We start from the raw sequence: 15,780 nt of genomic DNA on the forward strand, positions 1-15,780 counted from the left end.
GTTAAAGAGAGGGAATCTATTTGATGAGAACTGTGACGGAGTTCGATATTTCGGTAATTGTTGTGACTAAGATGATAACTTATAAGTTTCGTCGTGGTGTTCTGCTCAGGATGCATGACAGATCAGCCGATGGTGTTTTTCACTTAGCGATTTTAGCTTTACTTAAGACTAGGCAAACTTTGATTTGTTTTCACTAGTGCCCGCCAAGGTTACCGGCTGGTAAGTCAAAAACGACTTCTATAGAAATTTTATTAAGGAAAAATCCCTAAGCTTCTAGCTAGTCGGAATTAAATTTACTTCTCTTACTGTTTTTAATCAGCTTTCATCCTTTCAATGCGCTTGAATTTTCCGAGCCGGGCTCTTCCTAATTTGCATAATCCGTAATCGGCCCGTGGGCATTACGGCTGCATAATGACCGCACAGATTTTGCTCTTAGCCAATCAGAGCGCGTTATATCGGCCACAAGCCAAAGCCATATAATGAAAGTTAATTAATACTTTACAAGGTTCAAAGAAGTTTGAAGATCGTTCAAAGCCATTTTCACGATTTAAATGACTTTGCAAAGCAAATATTTCTAGCAAGTGAATTGCAAGGATTGTAAAGCACTCAAAGGAATGTGGGATTTTATTTGAAAAACATATACGTTACTGTCCAATCAGTGTGGCTATAGAGCAGGCAAGTTTGAGAAAACCTGTGGTCCCCTATTCAGGAAGAGGAATTATTATTTAATAGTATGCAACAAGACAACGTTTAGTATGCAGCGGAAATCCCCTCATTAGTATTCAGCGGGGTATCTATATTAAATATTCATAACAGGAATCCCCTCATTAGTATTCAGGGAATCCAGGAGAATTCAGGGAAATCCACTAAACGGCCTTTTCTCTGCTGACCTGTTACTACTTTTAAATAACTTCTTACAGACGCCCGTTATGTGGCACATGAAAACTTAAAACATGTTTCACTAAAAAAAAACGTGAAACACTCTCGTCTCATGTTCTTGAGAAGTTCATTAGACAAAAATAACTAGTGCATGCGTCAATAATGGCAAAAGGAAGCAATTGATATTAAGGATAAGCATCTCATATCCTTCCGCCCATTGTTCATTTCTGATCACATTTGACAAAGACACACTTAAGGACAAAGAATTTCCCCTTAACGAAAAAAAAACCCTTTTGTTTTTGCTTTGTTTAGTTCGAAGTTTTCATATATTGCGTGTGTTTTATTTGCTTTACTGTAGTCATTTCGTTAGCTAACTGACAGCTCTCTTTACATAAAGTTCTGAACACCTTTAAAAGCAACACACAAAAAAAGAAGAACCTGTCTGAGGAAAAATTGAGGATTTTACAGAGCTAAAAAAATGTCGATATCAAGCCATAACGAAAGCGAAAGCCAGAGAGTATTTGAAGCTCTATGTTCGACTGGCTCAACTGCAGAAATAACCTATCAGTTAACAGGTCTTGTTGTCTTCAACGTGTTTTTGGCTTTTATCGCAACTGCGGGCAACACTCTAATCCTAGTCGCCCTTAACAAGGTTTCTTCTCTTCATCCGCCGTCCAAACTGTTGTTTCGAAATCTGGCGGTTACTGATCTCTGCGTTGGAGTTATTGCACAACCTATTTACGTTACCTATGTGATACTCTTACTTACGGAAAACTGGAAGATTTGCCGCCGTGCATTAGTCGCAAGTTTCACAGTGAGCTCGATATTAGGCGCGGTGTCTCTACCCACCTTGACTGCAATAAGTGTGGACAGACTGCTCGCCCTGCTACTGAGACTAAAATACAGACAAGTTGTAACTTTGTGGCGAACAAAAGTTCTTGTATTAAACATTTGGGTTTCAGCTACTGTTTGTGGAGCAATGTACTTTTTGAGTTACAATGTTGCTCTACAAGGCACTATCATATTCCTATCGCTGCTTTTAACAGCCTCAATATTTTCTTACACCTGGATTTTCCATGCTCTATATCATCATCAAAGCCAAGTGCAAAACGCTTTTCAAATACAACCGAGCCGAACACTTCCACTGAACATAGCGCGATACAGAAAGGCCGTGTCCAGTGCACTGTGGATGCAGCTGGTATTAGTTGCTTGTTATCTCCCTTACGGGATAGTAGTGGCTTTGTGGGCTTACTCTGGAATTTCGTCAGTGGTTTTCCTAGTGGTTCATTGCTCAATCACATTGGCATATTTAAATTCTTCCTTAAACCCAATTATTTACTGTTGGAAGATTAAAGAACTGAAACAAATTGTGAAACAGACAATTAGGGAATTTTTCTCTTCACGGAGTTAGTTTTTGTCAACCTTACCTTTCAAAGCATTTCAGAGAATTCTTTAAAATAGTTTAGAAAGGATCCCTAACTCGCTGCTCAACCGATAAAATCCCAGAATATGGCGAGGTGTGCAAGGTCAGACATTTTAAGAAAAAGCTTAGGACTTTCTTTAAGTAATATCATAAAATTTTGAAATATTGGGAAAATCATTTTACACAAGCTAATATGAACTAACTGCTGATGAAGTCTGTATATATTGCTTTCCATTCTCCCATCCAAACACGGTACTTTTCGAGCAAAAAGCAGTCTTCGGCGTTCGATCTTCACGTTACTTACATCAGACAATATATATATATATATATATATATATATATATATATATATATATATATATATATATATATATAGCCCTTTTGAAACTAATCAACCAAACATACAGCCGTGATATTGAAATAAGTTCACGTTTCGTGCAAAAGCCGGTTCCAGATGTTACGTTCTCATTGACGAAAACTGTTATTATTAACAGCCTCATCAACAGCTTCACTACCAAACACCGCTAGAATAGCCAGACCAAGTCGACTTTTTAATGTAGATACAAAGTGAGGATTTGAGGCCTTGAATGTGACTATTTTACTCCCCCTTCCCATTTATTAAAAGAAGCTTCGACGTAAGTACTGAAAGAGACCACCAAATATACTGAATTAAATTACGATAAGAAAAGAAGACTAAAATAAAACAAAATAAATCAGTTAAAAGATGAAAAATGTGTTTTTCCTTGCAAAACGAAAACGTTTAAGGGACGTCACATTTGTTATATAATAATGGAACGTTGTGTGCGACCAGTTATTTCAGGTAATACCTGATTCATAATCTGACAGTCTGGAACACCAACTGAATAAAGTTAATATCGGCTCCACTATTTTGGTATCCACACAAAATACAGGTTTTTACATTCTGCAGTTTCAAATTTCATCCATTTAATTTCTAACGGGAAGTAAAATGCGCTACCGTGAAATCTTAAAGAGTTTTTGTCACTATTGCATAAAACGCGGCCCATAAAGAGATAATTTTTTTTACGAATTTCAATCATTACATTTTTGTACAAGTAATCAAATGATTTCGAGTGCAATAGGCCATTTCCGAGTTGCCTTTTGCCTCGGTGTCAAAATGAGTCTTCGTGCGAAACCATTCATATGAAAATGTGTTTCCCCTACAGGGTCATTTTCATGCAAATCAAACTCATTTTCATATGAAGGTTTTGGTCGAGGATTCGTTTTGAAACAGAGGCACAGAGTAACTCGGAAATGGCCTATTTGTAATGAATAAATACAAGTAAGTTTCTCAAAGAGCCTGTAACTCGAGTGCAAATTGTAGTCTGAAAATTTTACGAGTACTTGTTTATTACAAATTGCACGAAAAGAACAAAAATTATTTTTAACTTGTTGATAATGCACATGCAAATTAATTTCAACTTTCTGCACTCAATTTTTCAATTTTTTCAATTTTTTGCATTCTATCTCAACCTTTTGCACTGTTTGGGATTAACTGATGTGCTGTTGGCCAATCATCATGCGGAAATCGATGACAATTGTTTTACCATCTGAGGACTTTTACCAAGTGTGAGCTATATTTCGAAGTGTGACCCATATTTCCAAATGTGACCCGTTTTTCCAAGGGTGTCCCATTTTTCAAGCGTGACCCATCTTAAGTGTGACCAATATTTTTTAAATGAGACCCAGTTTCTTAAGTGTGACCCATTTTTTCAAGTGCGACCCGTGTTTTCAGGTGTGGCCCATATTATAAAGGGTGACCTATATTTTCAAGTGTGACCCATTTTTTCAAATGTCGCCCATTTTTCCAAGTGTGACCCATTTTTTCAAGTGCGACCCGTGTTTTCAGGTGTGGCCCATATTATAAAGGGTGACCTATATTTTCAAGTGTGACCCATTTTTTCAAATGTCGCCCATTTTTCCAAGTGTGACCCATTTTTTCAGGTTTGAGCCATTTTTTTAAACTGTGACCCAGTTTTCTAAATGTGACCCAGTTTATCAAGTATGAACGTTTTTGTCAAGTGCTACGCATTACTCTTTCCAAGTGTAACCCATTGTGAACCATTTTTCAAGTGTGACCCAGTTTTCCAGGTTTGAAACTTTTTTCAAGTTCTGCCCATTCTTCCAAGTGTGACCCTTTTTTCCAAGTGTGTCCCTCGTTTAATTTGACCCAGTTTTCAAAGTGCGACTCTTTTTTACGTTTGACCCATTTTTCGAAGTGTGACCCATTTTTCCAAGTGCGACCTCGTTTTCCAAGTTTGACCCATTTTTCCAAGTTTGACTCTTTTCCAAGTATGACCTATTTTTCCAAGTGCGACCCTTTTTTCAAAGCGTGACCCATTTTTCCAAGTTTGACTATTTTTTCAAAGCGTGACCCCGCTTTTTCAAGTGTGACCATTTTTTACAAGTGTGACCATTTTCTACAAGTTTGAACCTTTTTTACAAATGTGGCCTATTTTCCAAATGAGATTCATTTTACTAAGTGCGACCCATTTTTTTCTGGTTGGCAATTTTGCTCTAGCGCGTCTCACAAAAGGCCGCGTATCACTTAGCCTGCAAACGGAGACGTGTTTCCAGCTGTCGCTTGTCTCCACCGAAATATATCTCTAGGTTTGATCGCTTGAAATTCTGTATTTCATCGGCATCCAGGATCTTTCTTTGTAACGCTCTTTAAACTATTCCGAGCAGAGTAGCAACAATAATTGTGTCTTTCTTTCTCGAAGATTGAAACCATGATGACCACGATGAATCCACTAACCCTCCATTTGTATCTGACAGATCAAAAATATAAACTTCTGCGATGTCAGCTTTGAAAAACGATGAATTTTCGTGGTTTATGAAATCATTCGTTTGACACGACGAATCAGATTTGGCTCGGATCGAGTGATGGTCCGCGAATTTGACCGATAGAGGCGAACAGAACATGGATTTGCCGCCATGCCCTAGTTCGCATCACCCGTTCTTTGATTAAATTTCGCACGATACTTATAAGGAGAAGCCTCGTTTTGTAATATTGACTATTTTAACTTTTTTAACCAAGCTATATATGGTTGGTGATCTGGTTTACCGCATTAAATTATTTTGTCAAATGCTAAGCGGCTCATACACCACGAACACCCAAAAATTGTGCAGTAAGGACAGATTTGTAATCTGATTAGCACAAGCACCATGACGTCACCGCAAATTGGAACCAACGTCCTGCTGGCTATTTCAGAGTCTCGTGAATCTCGTCATGGTATTTACGACTCTTAATCAAAACCAAGAGAAACTTCAAAACAGATTTAGAATTCCATCTCTGGAACGTTCTCATGGCTCTTTATTGAAGCAAACTTAAAGAGTTAATCTGTTGTTACTTGCATTATTCCACAGACAGAAATGGTACTGATACCAGAGGAATCGAAAACCAACAACGGCGAATCAATATATACAACAGCTTCGTTAACGGCCTTATTAACAGCCTCCTTAACAGCCTCTTAATAGCGTCATTACCAAACACCGTTAGAATAGCCAAACCACGACCTTTTAATGGCGATACAAAGTGATGTTCAGAGGCCTTGAATATAACTATTTTCTTAACCCTATCCATTTGTTAAAAGAAACTTGGACGAAACTTCTGAAAGAAACAGGCCAAAATAAACTAGATCACATCACCAAAAAATGACAGTGAAACGCAATCGGAAGTGATGTTGTTAATGAGAGAAGACTAAAATGAAACAAAATCATTTTAAAGATGAAAATTGCTTTATTTTGTCCTAAGGGGCCTCACATTATTATATGATAAAGCACCTTTGAATAGGCCCAATTTCCTCAGGTATGACTTATTCATGCTTTGACAGCCTGGAACACCAGTTAAATAAAATTAATATCGGCTCCACTATTGCGACCTATATTGGGGTTTCCAATCTTATCCAAGTGATTTCTAAGGGAAAATAAAATGTGGTACCGGTAAATCCACAAGAGGTTTTGTCATTATTTTTTCTTAACTTGGGCTATGAAGGAAAACAATTTAGGGATATCAATTATTTCATTTATGCGTACATTGAACAAAATACCTAACTCTTAAGATCCAGTTCAGACGTCGTGCTTCTGGTGTGCCGTGCTGGATTAAAATCAGGGATTAGATTCGAGCAGTTAAGTTTGACAAGCTCTGTAGTACCACACGAATCTGGCATGGTAGTGGTTCAGACGTCCTGTTACTGCCTCGTCTTACAAATTTCATAAATTATATAAATGTATTTTGGCGGGATTGCTTTCCCGCGATTAGTCAGTAATTAGTTGGTTATGTGACTTCATTAAATCCTGAATTTGAAACGATTCTGGCTCGATCGACGTCTGAATCAGAGTCGCGTTTTTGCCGTGCTGCAGTCGAACGTAATTGCAATTAAGTTTGGCACGAAAGAAGTACGACGGCTGACCTGGGTCTCAGATCGTTTAGATCGTTAGATCGCTTGAATTGCTGTATCGTTAGCATCATTAAATCGCTAATCGATTTGAATTTGGATTGATGGTTGGAACTTTGGATTGATCAGTGGATTGGTTGGATTCTTGGATCGGTTTAATCGTTGCATTTTCAGTTGAATCATCGGATAATTCAATGGTTTTAAAAATACTGAATTTGTGGGGTTGCGTCATTTGATATTTGGTTTGTTGCTCGGTTTGGACTGCTGGAATTTTCGATAGTTCGATCGATGGATTGCATGTTTGCTCGTTTAGATCTCTGGATAGTCGCATCCACAATTTTATGATCTACATGTACACACGTATATTAGAGGCGCAGTACACAAATTGCAAAATGATAACGGAGACGAACTTTACTGGAGAGGGAAATCAAAGACCACAGAGAAATTCTCTACTTATAAAAATGTTTTTCTGTCCTTCACTGCCTTGTTTGAAAATACTTTGATTCTTACGGTTTACGTATGGAGAAGGAAGTAGATAATAAGTTAGCTTTCTTGGTCAATAACAACCCTCTTAGTCTCCAGACATCCGTTTTCCGTAATAAAACATTCATGGGGCTCTTAACTAACCATTTTAGTTTCACTTCATTTTCCTACAAAATGGGTCTTGTTAGAACACTGGTGGACAGGGTCTACAAAATCAACAATTCTTGGCTAGGCTTTCATAAGGATATTAAAGATCTTACCCTTATTCTACGGAAGAACCTTTTCCCTGTTCACATTGCAGAAAAGGTCATCAAGAGATACTCAGTAGAGGTACAATCCACCCATCAGCTAGCTCTCAGGTTCAGCAAGCCGTTTCAACTTAATATTTTAAGTTACCCTAAGTAGGCTCCTGCACTAGAGAAACACAGACAAGCTACGCAAACTCGTTCAGCGCTATTGTACTAACATCGAAATTAAGTTAGCTTTTTCTTCTTTTAAAGTTAGTAGTATGTTTAGTTTTAAGGATCCTGTTCCTCTCGATCTCCGTTCGCGCGTTGTCTACAAGTTCTCGTGTGTAGGATGTAATGCCTGTTACATCAGCGAGACTAGTCGACGTCTCTCGACGCGCGTTCGTGAGCATCTAAGCAGGGACAGGAACTCACATGTATATCACCATTTGCAGCAATCCCAGGCGTGTCGGTGTTTAGCTAATAAGAACTGCTTTTCCATCGTGGATCATGCACCCAACAACTACAACTTATGTTGAAGGAAGCAATGCACATTAAATGGGAGAATCCCACTTTAAATAAGCAGCTGAAACATGCTGACTTAACTCTCTGATATTATTCTTTTTGTATATACATTTATTTAGTACCGGTTTATTATTATTATATATATATATATATATATATATATATATATATATATATATATATATATATATATATTTCATAGCATTTTGTGTTATCATCATTGTAATTATTTCAATTTTTTACAGTTTTCTTCCTTGTATTAAGTGTAGTGCTCGCGCAAGCGTTATTCCATGTCTCGCGCTTCTTGAAATTGTACGTTAATTTTTTCGAAATTTTGAATTGTATCACGTTTAAAGTTATACGCCATTGCTTGTATTAATTCAACCGAACTTGTAAACGAATTCACAACTGAAGATGATCGTTGAACGATCGAAACATGTCTTGTTTTAAACTTAAAGTTGTCCATTTCTTAGAAATTGTTACTTTGATTCTTATTGGTCTCCTTCTTGATCGTAATGTTACAGTTATTTCACATCTTCTGTTTGATGCCTATCTGATAACAATAGTCAAAGAACCTGGCAATACATGTTTTCACTCGTCTTAGACTATCTTTTGGTCTCAGTGCTTTGTTTTTCTTTTCTTTTCTTTTTTTGTAACGTTGATGGCAATAAACGTGGACTGACCTCTCGTCACTTCCCTTTGGGTGTGAAACGCGCATATAGGTGATTTTAATCTCCTTTTGGGTTGTTTAAATCGTCCTTTCAAAGATATGTTTCTTAGAATTAAGCTTAAAACTGTCTGCCATGCCCATAATGTTGGATGTCTGTATTTACTGACACAAATAGCCTTTTATACAAGGAGGTTTTCACCAAACACCAAACCAAACATGAAAGTGATTTTCAAATAATTTTATTTGAATTTGTTCTTTTCTATTTTCCAAGTATAAAGTTTTGTTTAACTTACACCCAAACACAGAAACGAGACAATTTTTGACGCAACTTACAGGAAGCATCATGATCACCATTATCGTAACATCATCGTTTCCGAAAAGCTTTCGTTTTCAAATGTTTTCCGTCCACACTAAAACGCAAAGCTGGCGTTTTCAAATTCCTTCAATTTGAAGAGTGTCAAGTTTCCAAAAACTTCGTTTTTGTGACAGATTAGTGTGGACGGAAGGCCTAACCGTAGAAATAAAGTTGCGTTTTCAAATTCCTCCGGCATGATACTTCACTAGAACAACGACATCAGTGAAAATAACATCATGCAACAGTTACCTGTCATTATAATTTTGTAAAATAACTGAGATATTACGCACGCCCTGATTGGTCAATGGAGTTGCTAATTAACTAATGTTCTATTGTACCGGTAAACCGACATGGCAGCTCTACGCGAGAACTAGAGAACTCAGAACTCTAGCGATAAAAAAATGCAATAAACAGTTTCGGCTTTCACTGGCTGAGATATCAATAACTCGAATATCTTTTCATTCAAAATATACATGGAAATTTGCAGGGAAAAACTGGACCAGAAGTTGGTCGTCATATAAAGCTTATCTTTTTTCCCAAGGCAAACATTTTACGTCTACTACGGTTACACTTAAGGTTAAAATTAAGGAAGTTTTTAACACTTTTTGTGATGCTTTCCATCGTATCTGGAGGACGAAGTCAGCTGGGTTTGACTGATGAATTTGGGATGTCAAAAAACCAGGAACAAGATATCTTTCGAGTTAACATTAGGCTTATCAGAAATTTTGAGTTTAAACTCAATACATGCATGCATAACACGATAAATGAATTTGGTTTCCATAAGCTTAGCTTTGTAGTGATAACCTTCAACATAAGTAAATAGATTCTGAATAAGTTTTCGAAGAAGCGTTTCTGTAACGAATCTTTATTCCATTTGAAAAACTTTGGAAACTAAGTTATCGTTGAATCACTTCGCCAAGCGTGTGTTGTTTGTACTACTTCCGAACTTTTCCCCACGTGATCACTGACTCTACATTTCCCCGTCAGAATACTTTGGCATTAATCAAAAAATTTCTTAGCGCGAAATAATTTCGTCGCTTTGCTCTGCGAATTTTGTGTGCGGTGCTAAGCCTGCGGTTCCATTCTTTTAGTCGCTGTGATTGGCTTGTCGCGTTATCTCATGAATTTGACGAGAATCCGCAACTTTATCACGAAGTAAAATAAAATAAATAAATTGTCCTCTCACTGACAGACTTTTTCCATACATTTCTCACTGAAAAGCAATATGTATGGTTACATGGGACACTTTTATCCTGGTAAATGACCGATGGTATTTCGATACCAAAGGAACAAGAGCCAGTCGCGATGCTCCGTCTGGCATTAACACGTAACCACAAAGGAAACGTGGTTTTCCTTCGCTGGTTTCACGTGCCCCTTTACCGGAATCATCAACTTTGACACCGCTTGGTAAGAAGAAAAGAGTTTGAAGGCAAAATTGTATTAACAACACAAGGCAACTGGTGTTTTGGGGAAAAAATACAGCTAAAAAGCTAAGGTAACAATATATGCGCTCATTTTCCGTCGCGGTGAATGGTTTAATCTCGATCCTCATCAGTTCTCAATTTTGGAAAACGAGCGCGATTTTAATTGATAAACATACTTTACTGTCCAATCAGTGTGAGAAAAGATGAGACAAGTCTGGGCTACTGTCTAGTCAGTGTGGGTATAGATGAGGTAAGTCTGGGCAAACCTATTTTCCCATGATGTGGAAGAGGCATGCACAAGACAACTTTTAGTAAGCAGCAAGAATTCACTCATAAGAATGGTAATCCCTGCATTAGTATTCGGGTCATGAATAACAAGACAGGACTTTTCTGAAAGCTTAAATAACTTCTTACAGACGCTTGTTATGCGATTTATTACATTTGAATGAAAGCATTTTATTAAAACGTGTTCAACTAAAAAACGCCTGGAAGACTCTGTCCTCGTATTCTTGAGAAGAACATTAGACAAAAGATAAATATCACATCCTTCAATAATGGCAAAAGGAAGCAATTGTTCTTTTTGTGGGAATGAGCATCTCATATCCTTCCGCCAATTTTTCATTTCTAATCACGTTTGACAAAGATACACTTGACAGCAAAGAATTTGCCTTCAAGGAAGAAAAATCTCACTTCGTTTTAGCTTTGTTTCGTTCAGAGTTTTGATAGTGCGTGTACTTTAATTGCTTTACTGTAGTCATTTCGTTAGTTAACAGAGAGCTCTACTTCCGTGTAGTTCTGAACACCTTCAGAAGAAATACGAAAGAAAGAGGAATCTTTCTGAGAAAAAACTGAGAATATCACACTGCTACAAAATGTCGATGTCAAATCATACTGAAGGCGAAAGTCAGAGAGTATTTCATGTTCTGTGTTCGATTGGCTCGACTGCAGAAATAACCTACCAGTTAACAGGTCTTGTCATCTTCAACGTATTTCTGGCTTTTATCGCAACTGCAGGCAACACTCTAATCCTAGTCGCTCTTAACAAGGTTTCTTCTCTTCATCCGCAATCCAAACTGCTGTTTCGGAATCTGGCAGTTACTGATCTCTGTGTTGGTGTTATTGCACAACCTCTCTACATTGTCAATTTGATACTCTTACTTACGGAAAACTGGAAGATTTGCCGCTATGCAGTGGTCGCAAGTTTCGCAGTGGGCTCGATATTAGGCGCGGTGTCTCTACCCACCTTGACTTTAATAAGCGTGGACAGACTGCTCGCCCTGCTACTGAGACTAAAATACAAACAAGTTGTAACTCTGAGGCGAACAAAAGTGCTTGTATGCATCATTTGGGTTTCGGCTCCTGTTTGTGGAGCAACTCAGTACTTTTTGAGTTACATTATTGCCCTACAAGGTGCCATCATATCGCTGCTTTTAACAATGTCGATAGTTTCTTACACGTGGATTTTCTTTGCTCTACGTCATCACCAAAGCCAAGTGCAAAACGCATTTCAAAAAGGACGACCGAGCCAAACAATTCCACTGAACATAGCGCGATACAGAAAGGCAGTGTCCAGTGCAGTGTGGGTGCAGTTGGTGTTAGTTGCTTGTTATCTCCCGTACGGAATAGTAGTGGCGTTGTGGGCTTACACTGGACTTCTGTCAGTGGCTTTTCTAGTGGTCCATTGCTCAATCACATTGGTATATTTAAATTCTTCCTTAAATCTATTTATTTACTGTTGGAAGATTAAAGAACTGAGACAAGTTGTGAAACAGACAATTAGGGAATTTTTTTCTACATCGAGTTAGTGTTTGTGGACCGTGCTTTGAACTTATTAAAATGAGACTAAACTTATTGAAATGGTTTAGAAAGGATCGCATGCAAAGGAACAAAATCAATTCACGTAAGCCAATATAGACCACTGCTGATGAAGTCTGTATTTTGTTTCATTTTCCAAACGCGTTGCTTTGGGGAAAAATAGACAGTTTCCTAATTTGTTCTTCACATTGCTAACATTGAAGAAATAACAGCTGAAAAAAAAAATCGATTTATGCAGGTTTATGGACCCTTTTCAAACTGATGAACAGAACTTTAAATTTCTCTTCGACATAAAACGGCAATTAAAGAAATAATTGTCTGGCGTCGAAATAGGTTCGAGTTCCGTGTAAAGGCTGCTGTTTCAGATATCACGTTCTCAGTGACGAAAACCGCTATCATTAACGGCGTCATAACCAAACACCGCTGGAATACCCAAACCATGTCTTCTTAGAGCTTTTACTGGTTGTAAAAACTGAGGTTACTTCAAATAGGAATATTATATGCTACTACTTTCAAAGAAACTTGGACGAAAGTACTGAAAAAGACCAGCCAATATAAACTGGATTAAATTACCACCAAATTGATAGCGAAATGCAATTGGAAGTGATGCTGTTAATGAAAGAAGATTAATAACAAAACAAAATTAATCATTTTAATGACGAAAATTGCGGTTGTTCTTGAAAAAATAAAAACGATTAAGGATCCTCGCATTGTTATATAATAATGCAGCCTTGTGTGCGGCCATCTTCTTCAGGTAATGACTTATTCAAACTCTGACAGTCTGAAACACCTGTTCAATATTAGTGATATTGGTTCCACAATTTTGTTCTCCATGCAAAATACAGGTCTACATTTCGTGGTTTCAAATTTCATTCCATGATTCCGTAGGGGAAATAAAATGTGCCACCGAGAAACCTAAAAGAGTTTTTGCCATCATTGTTCTAAACTCGGCCCATGAAGAAATAAATTTTACCAATATAACATTTGCATAGGGTAATTTGGAATAAATGAGCACAAGGGAAGTTTTCAAAAATTCTTTACCACGAGTGCAATTTATTCCAAATTGCACTAGAAAAATCATTTTATTAACTTTCTGCACTGCGTGCTCTCAGCCAATCTGCATGCTGATGTTTTTCCATATATATCATTAAGACGGACAATCAACTTAATATTTTATATTTGGATCGTTTAGATCGTTGAATTGGTTGGATTGCTGTTGGAACTTGTGGTCGATGAGTTGGTCGTCTTGATTTGTGGGGTTGGATCGGTAGATCTTTGGATATCGTCACATCGCTTAAACCGCTGCATCGATGGATTCTTCAACATTTTCGATCGTTTGATCGATGGATTGTTTGCTCGTTTTGATCGCTGGATTATTGCATCCACAATTTTTATTATATACATGTACACACGTGTATTAGAAGCGAAGAACACACATTGTAAAATGATAACAGATCGAGGCGAACTGTACTGAAGAAAGACATCAAAGAAAACGGAGAAATTCTGTACCTATGAAAATATTTTTCTGCCCTTTACTGTATTTTTCGAAATTGCTTTGATCCTAGTTAGCCATAAAATTAACGAGTCAGTGTAATGTCCGTGTCCAGTGCTTGTGTGATCTTTAAGGTAAGTGTTTTTTCACATCCTCTCTATGATGCCTATACGATAACAGTGGTCAAACCTCGCACAGGCAGTTTTCTGGTTTCGATTCAGTGGTTTTCGTTTCCTTTTTCAACGTTGATGGTGATTATTGTGGACAGCCCTCTCGTCTTGTCCCTCGGGGCTGAGATTAAGGATAACTGTAACTTAGACGGGAATGTGATGCAACCTCCTTTAAGGTTTTTTCAACCGTCCATTCAAAGATTTTCCTTTGAAATTAAGCTCATAACCCTGGGGGTAGGGGGCTACTCCCAGAAAAATTGAGTGGGGATGTGCGGCCCGCTTCCTAAAACCCTTACCCTATTTATGACCAAGATCTGTGATTTTCCTTTACCCTATTTATGACCTGACCAAAAATTCAGCACCCCATTTTTGACCGTTGCGGCTAGCACAGTTGCCCTAAATATAACTTATGAAGATCTTTTGATGATGGTCTTGTCGATAATGATGAAAAAGTAGCTTCTTCTAAAAAACAAACCCAATTCAAGACTAGAGTGAAAAAACCATACCTTATTTGAGACCAAAATGACCAAAATCGATATCCTATTTATGACCAAAACGGCTGAAAAACCATACTCTTTGGGGTCGCACATACCTATATAGCCCATATAATGGAATACCCAACGGGCTCATAACTTTCTGCTATGCCCAAAATGTTGGATCTCTGTATTTATTACCATAAATCACTCCAAGGCGTCACCAAACATGAAAGTGATTCAGATAATTTCATTTGAATTTTTTCCTTCCTATTTTTCAGGTATATAAAACTTTTTTAAAGTTACACTCGAAAACAGAAGCCAGACAATTTTGGGAGCAACTAACAAAAGGCATCGTAAATGCAGCTAGTATACAACAACTGTCAAATTTATGAGAATTGGACTTGCTCAGTTGGACATAAATGCAATTTCTAACACGTGGTACCTCATACACAAGTTTTTTATTGAATTTGAAACCAAATTGTCAAATAGTCCCTCTGTGGCTAACACTGACCAATTCGTATTAACAACAACAAACGTTTGATAAATCTTTCGTAACAGTGACATAAACTTGCATGGCTGGTTAAACACTGAAACGTGACTTGCCACCTCAAGACATTCATTTAGTACATCTAGGTCAGTTTATGTTGTCGTTTAAAAACTCTCCTCTCCCTGACAAATTTGTAAATATATTCACAACAAACAACCAAATCCATGGTTACAACACAAGGCAAGCACACTCCTTTCGTCTTCCATGATGTAGGACTAATATCCAGCAATTCTCTATTTTCTATCGTGGTCCAAAATATTTTAACTTTCTTTCTCTTGAGATCACTGGCTGTTCATCTCTTGCATCCTTTACACATCTATTATCAGCAATGTCTAGCTAATTCTGTGAAGCGTACTAATATGGTTTGTCAATACGTCATTTACTATAATAATGTATAGTTTTAGTCATCTTGTATTTCTTGGGAGGAACTAAGTTTACAAGCCCGTTGTTTTTATTAGGCTCCCTCGCCATTTTTTGTTCTATTTTTGCATGCTAATAAAGGTAATTTCTTTGTTCCTTTTTTATTCTATTTCATTTTTTTATTTTTTTTTATTTGCAATAACACAAGGGAAACCAATGCTTACCTACAACACTAACTCTATTTACATTATATTGCTCTAATTATTTACACTATTTAAATTACAATAACTAAACGACTTACATTACTAACAAATACAGTTACACGACTTACACAACTAAGAAATACAGTGACGACAAGGGGCAAAGAAAAAAAAACTGAGAAGAAAAATAGCTAGTTATCATTACAGCTTGAGGTTGTAGTACAGAAACATAAAAAATAGACCAAAGGCATGTGGTACATTAAAAGTAAAATGAGTTATGAATCTGACAGGAGATTAGAAATAGATTAATGGGTAG

General features: G+C 37.3%; 1 protein-coding gene across 1 annotated transcript in view; it reads right to left on the bottom strand.

The window, feature by feature from the left end:
* The window catches only part of LOC145484714 (uncharacterized), a 256,461-nt gene that overhangs the window by 37,622 nt on the left and 203,059 nt on the right, over nt 1–15,780 (bottom strand). The window lies entirely within an intron of this gene.

The sequence above is a fragment of the Orbicella franksi genome, chromosome 4 (genome assembly GCF_964199315.1).
Source record: "Orbicella franksi chromosome 4, jaOrbFran1.1, whole genome shotgun sequence".
NCBI classification, from domain to species: domain Eukaryota; kingdom Metazoa; phylum Cnidaria; class Anthozoa; order Scleractinia; family Merulinidae; genus Orbicella; species Orbicella franksi.